The sequence below is a fragment of the Myodes glareolus genome, chromosome 2 (assembly GCF_982192425.1).
Source record: "Myodes glareolus chromosome 2, mMyoGla1.1, whole genome shotgun sequence".
Taxonomy (NCBI): domain Eukaryota; kingdom Metazoa; phylum Chordata; class Mammalia; order Rodentia; family Cricetidae; genus Myodes; species Myodes glareolus.
The window spans coordinates 16,135,615-16,144,128 of record NC_142027.1 but is presented as its reverse complement, the minus strand read 5'-3'; the positions used below and the strand labels follow the sequence as shown (position 1 = coordinate 16,144,128).

General features: G+C 39.6%; 1 pseudogene; it reads left to right on the top strand.

Annotated features, from left to right (window-relative positions):
• Positions 1 to 7,642: 7,642 nt before the first annotated feature.
• On the top strand, positions 7,643 to 8,151 carry LOC125392938 (peptidyl-prolyl cis-trans isomerase A pseudogene; annotated as a pseudogene).
• Positions 8,152 to 8,514: the final 363 nt, after the last annotated feature.

Here is an 8,514-nt window from a genome sequence, read left to right as displayed (position 1 = left end):
AAACCTCTGACAACAGGAGTTACATAATTATATTTGAATTTAAAATGTATAAAAATAAACATATATACTAAAGTAAAAATTAGCATGATTATTGCTGTAGTGGCACATGGCTGTAATCCAGCATTTCAGAGACAAAGCCAGGAGGATTGCCACAAGTTTGAGTCTAGCCTAATCTACACAGTGATTTCTAGGCCAACCTGGACTACAGATTGAGAAAAAAGTCCAGAAATGTGAAAGCTTAGTCTGTTATTCTCTCCACCCTTTTATTCATAATTATGACCTTATGAGTTAGAATTAGTACATTTTTCCCGTAATTCCTGAAATTCTGAGTTCCAATCTTCATCATTTTACATTAAAATATACATTCAAATATATTTTTGCAGTTTATATCTTAGTGTCATACATAGAGTAACTAGGTCAACATGTGCTGTTCCTAAGCACCACCAATGAACTAATTATGTTATGCTCATAATAGAATATTACCAGAGTAACAGAATCAAAGTGAGTCACTGATGCTTGAGTGTGCTCTGTGCTGTAGGTGATGGCACATTGAGAGCTCAATGACTGAATCAATTGTGAAAGTCTCTGAGAGATCAAACATGATCCTCACCCAGACACCAACCATCATATGAGACCAAGTGTTGGTCCCAGAGAAAAGGCAATGCCACCCCAATCACTCTCTGAGAAGGAACTCTGCATAGTGAAGGTTTGATCTGCAGCTGGTGGTGCTGCTGAAAGGTGGTAGAAACTCTAGGAGGAGAGGTCTAGTTGGAAGTCAAAGTCACTTCTTGGAGGGTATAAATGGCTTTTATCTCTCGCCCTCTATGGTGGTTGGAATGGGACTTAGACTTGTGTGTTTGAAAGCCTGACCCATAGGGAGTGACACTATTAAGAGATGTGGTGCTGTTGAATAAAGTGTGTCACTGTGGGGGTGGGCTTTAGGTTTCCTATGCTCAAGCAATGCCCATTGTAACACACTATTTCCTTCTGTTGCCTGCAGATCAAGATGTAGAACTCTCAATAATGGACTAAACCTCTGAAACTATAAGCCAATCTGATGTGGGAGGTGATGTATGCTGTGAATATGTTTTATTGCGATTGGTTAATAAAAAAGCTGTTTTAGGCCAACAGCTCAACAAAGTAAAGCCAAGCTAAAAGAGATAAAGAGAGAGAGTAGGCAGAGTCATAGGAAAGTCATGTAGCCACCCACAGGAGACAGACACCACCACTGAGCCCACCAGAACCTTGCCAGTAAGCCACAGCCACGTGGCAATACACAGATTAATTTAAGATATAAGAGTTCGCCAGAAATATGCTTAAGCTATTTGCCAAACAGTATTGCAACTAATACAGATTTTTTTGTGTGATTATTTCGGGAGTCTGGGCAGCCAGAAAATGAACCAACAGCCTCCAACACCAATCCCAACTAAATGTTTTCCTTTGTAAGAGTTGCCATGGTCATGATATCTCTTCACAGCAAGAGAAACATGTTAGTACAAGGAACTGGGGTATTGCTAAGATGGACTGGATCATGTTATTGTTTGGAGGAATATGGACTTTACATGTTTTTGTTTGGAGGAATATGGACTTTAGAACTGTGAATAGAAAAGTAGTTGAATGTTTTAAAAGGGCTTGATGTGCTATCCTAGTAGGAATGTGAAAGACAGTGGTGCTGAGGGTAATTAGAACTGTGGAGGGGTTAGCTAGCTCAAGGGGTTTCAGACGAGAATAATGTTAATATGTGGGCTAGAGACTCTTCTTATGATATTTGGTCAAGAATGTGACTGCCTTTCTGGCCTTGTCTGAAAAGTCTGCTCGAGGCAAAAGTGGAGAGTTTGGATTAATTCCATTGACAGAGGAAATCTCAAAACAGCCTAATATTGACTCTGTCATGTGGTTATTAGTGTTCTCTCTTATAAAGATTTATAATGAAAAGGAGTAAATTGATTAAGTAAAAATACAAAATGTAAAAATTGAGGAGAAAAGGAATACCAGGAAGTGGAATGGAACTAAAGTCCAAGGAGATAAACAGATTTAAAAATGGAATAAAGGGAGTGGTGACCTCAGGACAAGACTTCACAAAGCTAAACTTCTTTTTGGTCTTGCCTTGGTCCAGTATTTCCTTGCTATGCTCCCTTTCCTCCATTTTGGAATGATAATGTGTATTCTGTGCCATTATATGTTGAAAACATATGATCTGCTTTTTAATTTTGATTTTATAAAGGATTACAGTTAAGAAATTGCATGACTCATAGAAGAGGCTTTAAATTTTAGACTTTTAAAAAAGTTTGAGATTGTTATATACTATGGGGACTTTCATTGCTGCTTTTTGTTTGCTTGTTTGTTTGTTTTCCAAGACAGGGTTTCTCTTTGTAGCCTTGGCTATCCTGGAACTCTCTGTGTAGATCAGGCTAGCCTCAAAATCACAGAGATCCACCTGCCTCTGCCTCCTGGGTGTTGGGATTAAAAGTGTGCACCAACACTGACCAGCTTGTTGCTGTTTTGAGGGGCTGTTTTATTTTGTTTCCATATGGGAACTTTTGAAATTAGACTGAATATATTTCTGCATTGTGTTATGTCTATACACATATTGGGCCAGAGAGTGTAATGTGGTAGCTTGAATAGGAACTCCCCTATAGACTCACATGATTGAATGTTTGGCCCATAGGGAGTGGTTCTTTTGGGAGGTAAAGCCTTGCTGGAGTTAATAAGGCCTTTCTGGAAGAAGTGTGTCACTGTGGAGGCAGGCTTTGAGGTCTCAGAAGTACAAGTCAATCTACTGCTGCTTGCAGATCAAGATGTAGAACCCTGAGCTCCTTCTCAGAACCATGTCTGCCTGAACACCACCATGCTTCCCTTCATGAAGATAAAGGACTAAACCAGCCACAATTAAATGTTTTCCTTTATAAGTGTTGCCATGGTCATGGTGTCTGGTCACAGCAATAGATCTCTCTCTCTCTCTCTCTCTCTCTCTCTCTCTCTCTCTCTCTCCCCCCCCCCCTCCTTCTCTTCCTTCTTACCACCTGCCAGGAGACGAACAGTTTTGCTCCACCACATTCTCTTACCATAACATTCTGACTCACAACAGTCCAGAAACTAAACAATGGATCCTAGTGACCACAGCTGGAAGTCTCTGAAACTGTGAGCCAAAAGAATCTTTCTCCCTCCAAACTGGCTGCCTCCTATATTTTGTAACAGCCACAGAGTAATAAAACATGTTAACCTAGATATCACATTACCCTCACCATCTTTCCTTCTCTTACACACTATGTAGAATTTGTCAGCAAATCCTACTTTTTTAATTTTAATTTATTTTTTAAAAACTATCTTTTCTCATTTCACTTGTCAAATCCATTTCCCACTCCCTCCCTTCTTCCTGCTCCATCCACCTTTCCTCCTCCCACCCCCTCTCATCCCCCATCCACTCATCAGAGAGGGTAAGGCTTCACATGGGGAGTCAGGAAAGTCTAGCACATTGCTTTGAGACAGGACCAAGGTCCTCCCCACTATGCTTAGGCTGAGTAAGGTATCCCATCAGCGAGAATGGGTTCCAAAAAGCCAGAACAAGCAGTAGGGATAAATCCTGCTCTCACTGCCAGTGGCCTCACAGACTGCCCCAACCATACAACAGTTGCCCACATTCAGAGGGCGTAGTTTAGTCCTATGCTGGTCCCCTTACTATCAGAGTGAAGTTGGAAGGCTTACATTAGCTCAGGTCTCAGTGCAGTGCTCTACTGTGGTTCTCTGTGTCTGCTTCCATCAGTTGCTGGATGTAGGTCCTATAATGACAAATAAGATAGTCATCAAGCTGACGGGGCAAGGCCAGTTTGAATACTATCTCCACTATTGCTTAGGATCATATCTGGGGTCATCCTGGGGATTCCTGGGAATTTCTCTAGTGCTAGGTTTCTTACTAGCCACATAATGGCTCTCTCAATCAAGATATCTCTTTCTTTGTTCTCCATCTCTGCCTTTCCCCAACTCGACTATCACATTCCCTCTAGTTCTCCTCCCCCTCCCCTTCTCTCCTCCTCCTTCCCTTCTGCCTTTTTGTCTCTCCCCATATCCCCATGCTCTCAATTTTCTCAGGAGATCTTGTCTCTTTCCCCTTCCCAGGGGGATCTATGTATGTTTCTCTTAGTGTTCTTGTTGTTACTTAGCTTCTCTGGGGTCATGGACTATAGACTTCTTATCATTTGTTCTACAACTAGTATTCACCTATGAGTGGGTACATAACATGCTCATCTTTCTGTGTCTGGGTTACCTCACTCAGGAGGGCTTTTTCTAGTTTCATGCAAATTCCAAGATGTCATTTTTTTTACTGCTGAGTAATGCTTCATTGTGTAAATGTACCACATTTTTTTTTATCCATTCTTTAGTTGTGGAGCATTTAGGTTGTTTCCACATTCTGACCATTATAACTAATGCTGCTGTGAACATAGTTGAACAAATGTCCTTGTAGTATGGTTAAACATTCTTTGGATATATGCCCAAGAATGGATCCAGAGGTAAGTTGATTCCCAATTTTCTGAGAAACTGTCATACTGATTTCCAGAGTGGTTGTCCAAGTTTGCATTCCAACCAACAATAGAGGAGTGTTCCCCTTGCTCTGCCCCTTCTCCAGAATAAGCTATTATTGGTGTTTTTGATCTTAACCATTCTTTCTGACTGGTATAAGATGGTATCTCAGAATAGTTTTGATTTGCATTTCCCTGATGGTTAAGGATGTTGAACATTTCATTAAGTGTCTTTCAGTCATTTGAAATTCTTCCATTGAGAATTCTCTGTTTAGATCTTTACCCAATTATTTAATCGGATTATTTGGAATTTTGATGTCTAATTTCTTGAGTTCTTTATATATTTTGGAGATCAGTCCTTTGTCTGATGAGGGGTTTGTGAAGATCTTTTCCCATTCAGTAGACTGCCTTTTTGTATCGACTGTATTCTTGGCTTTACAGAAGCTTCTCAATTTCAGGAAGTCCCATTTATTTATTGTTGCTCTCAGTATCTGTGCTACGGATATTGTATTTAGAAAGTGGGCTCCTGTGCCTACGCATTGAAGGCTACTTCCCACTTTCTCTTCTATCAGATATTAATCCACACACCTATGAACACCTGATTTTTTGACAAAGAAACTAAAATCCTACTTTTTATCCTCAAACTATATCCAGGATCTGACTGCTTATTATTTAATGTCAGTTTGATCCAAGACAATTATTTTTGCCAATATTTTTGTGATTGGCCTCTATCTATCCCCTCTATTAATATTTGTCCAATTTCAGCATATCAAAAAGTAATTGGAGAAATAATATTTTAACATCTCCCCAGGGCTGGGGAGATGTCCCAGTGGGTAAACGGCTGACTGCACAAGCATGAGGGTCTGAGTTAGAATTCCAGAAGCCACATAAGCCAGATGCAATCATGCAATGCACATCTGTAATCTTAACACTCCTATGAAAGTATGGGAGAGTAGAAAATCCCCCGGAAACTATAAAAAAAATGGTCATTGTAACACAATACACAGCAGCAAAAGTTGGCAATAACCTAAATGAAGAATAAAAAGAGAACATAATTAAGCTAGTGTATACCCATATAACGGCATGCTTTCTCTTACAAGAATAAAAATATAAAAAAGGAAAACAGATTGCAATGTAATATCCAAAGCATTTGGTGAAAAATTCACCAATTTTCGGTCCTTTCTCCTGGTCTTTGTCTTCTGATATTTCTTTTATAATCATGATCATAAATGCAGTGATATGAAACATAAATGTCGTAATAACAATCTACAGAGAGGGGTTCTTTTAACAAATGAAGTGTTTGTTTATGTACTTTCATATAAACTTCAAAAAATCATCTATTTACCAAGACAAAGATAACTGTAGACAACTATTTTAAAATCCCTTTTCATTTGAAGAAAAATTTCAGACAAAAAAATCTCCTCCTAATCCTCGGATGTTTGTGACTATTGGGTAAGAAAAATATCAATAACATTATCATTTATCAAACACATATCACTGCCTCATTAGGACCATCTGTTATCTATGTATAAATTATCTTTCAAATTTCATTAATCAAACTCAGTCTCTAAACATAAACATTGCAAAGTTTAAGAGCTTCCATAGAATTAAAACTTAAACCCAGCTGTGCACTCAACCATTGACCATTACAGATGCTTGAGCTGAGAAAGTTTTATGCTTGTCCGCTGCCCAGAGAACCAAACCTGGTACTACTGACTCTGAAAATATCAAAGATTGTGTATGGTAAAACTGGGCATCAAGAGATAAAGGACGTGAAATTTTAGTTCTTTAGAGGTAACTAACTGAGACAAATCTAGAATGTACATTTTATATTTTTCTCCATTTCAACAGCAAATCTTGTATTGACTGGCATGAGATGGCATTTTAACAAATGAATTCAAAGGAGATCCTAAAGATAGAAGAGCTCCGTTGCTACTGAAATTCATAAGGCAAAGCTGGACTCCACCCTCCTGACCTCACCTAACCCAACCACTTCACAAAGTGCCTACCTCTCTGGGCCACCATCTGGAGCCATAGGGCTTCACCATTTGAATTTGGAGAAAGGATGACATATCACACAATCCTTAAGACTTATCATGTAAGCTTGCACAAGAATTAAATCAGATAACATATATAATCCAGAACCTGATTAATGCGAGTGTCCCACACTGGGTGATGGAGGGACATAAATTGCTGGAAGTGTGCCAAAAAGAAGTAAATTATAAGATGCAGAAGAGGGAATGCATCATTATATTCAGAGAATCACAGTTAAGATGAGCCGGGATGAAACATTTCATCAAAGGACATGAACGAAAATTGAAAAGAACCCTAGATTTCTTTGGGTGTAATGTGTCAGGCAATTACTGGCCTTTATGCTCTCCGGAAATGCCATTCATTTCTAGAAGACCAATCTCAGTACTCAAAGAACATCCAGCAATCATAAAAGTGGAAATTACTTTGGCAGTTCATTCAGAGCAAGTCCCAAATATAATTGAGCAAAGGAGACTTCAGTATTCTCAAGGCAGAAGAGCAATGAAAACTCCACATCCAAAAAATGCTATTAATACCTCAAGAGGACACTTCCAATGAGGTTATGCAGAGAACTGTATTACAAAAGAGGTACTTAAGCTTCCTTTTCATTAGCCCCACACTGAGAGATGCTAATCCTTCTGCTTTGAAATTGACCCCTAGTGATTTGTAGTTCACTGGGGAAATGTCCTTTTTAGTGGATAAGTCTTTCAACCCAGTCTGCTTTATTGTGCTATGATTAAATTTGACAGAAATATGCAGGAAACAGATGTCAGTACTAACTTTCATGTAGGTGAGGTACAAGAAAATCAAGTACATTTATCAATGGGAAATCAATATTATTTGTTGGTGCATTGGCCTAGTAATGGTCTAGATCCCTGATAAAGTACTGAAGGTTCACAAACCAATCGCAAGAGTACCTAAGAAATACTAGGAATACAAAAGTACAGGTGTCAACCCTCACAAACTAACTCAGAATTTTTGTTAATAAGGTCCCTTGATAGTCACATGTGCTTGAATATTTGGGATATGCTATTATAGAAATTTTACTGTGGCTTTGCAGACGCCGCTGTCCCCTCTCGCCGCTTGCTGCAGCCATGGTCAACCCCATCGTGTTCTTCAACATCGTGGCCGATGGCGAGCCCTTGGGCTGCGTCTCCTTCGAGCTATTTGCAGATAAAGTTCCAAAGACAGCAGAAAACTTTCGTGCTCTGAGCACTGGAGAGAAAGGATTTGGATATAAGGGTTCTTCCTTTCACAGGATTATTCCAGGATTCATGTGCCAGGGTGGTGACTTCACACGCCATAATGGCACTGGCGGCAGATCCATCTACGGAGAAAAGTTTGAGGATGAGAACTTCATCCTGAAGCATACAGGTCCTGGCATCTTGTCCATGGCAAATGCTGGACCAAACACAAACGGTTCCCAGTTTTTTATCTGCACCACCAAGACTGAGTGGCTGGATGCAAACACGTGGTCTTTGGAAAGGTGAAAGAAGGCATGAACATTGTCGAAGACATGGAGCATTTTGGGTCCAGGAATGGCAAGGCCAGCAAGACGATCACCATTTCCGACTGTGGACAACTCTAATTCTTTTGACTTCTTACCCACCAGACCATTCCTTCTGTAGCTCAGGAGAGCACCCCAGCACCATCTGCTCGCAGTACTTTGTAATCTCTGCTCTCACTGAAGTTCTTTGGGTTCCATATTTTCCTTATTCCCCTTCAAGCATAGCTGGATTGCAGAGTTAAGCTTATGATTATGAATAAAAACTAAGTAAGAACTGTTAAAAAAAAAGAAATTTTATTGTAACTTCAAGATCTTCCCAGTATCTTTCCCTTACTACACATATCTATTAAATCTGCATTTAGCTCAATTCCAATGGTTGGTGCTTCAAATAAATTTGTTTTGTTTTTCTCACACAATAAGGGATTGGTATTTGATGTAGAGCACAGAGAGAAGAGCCCT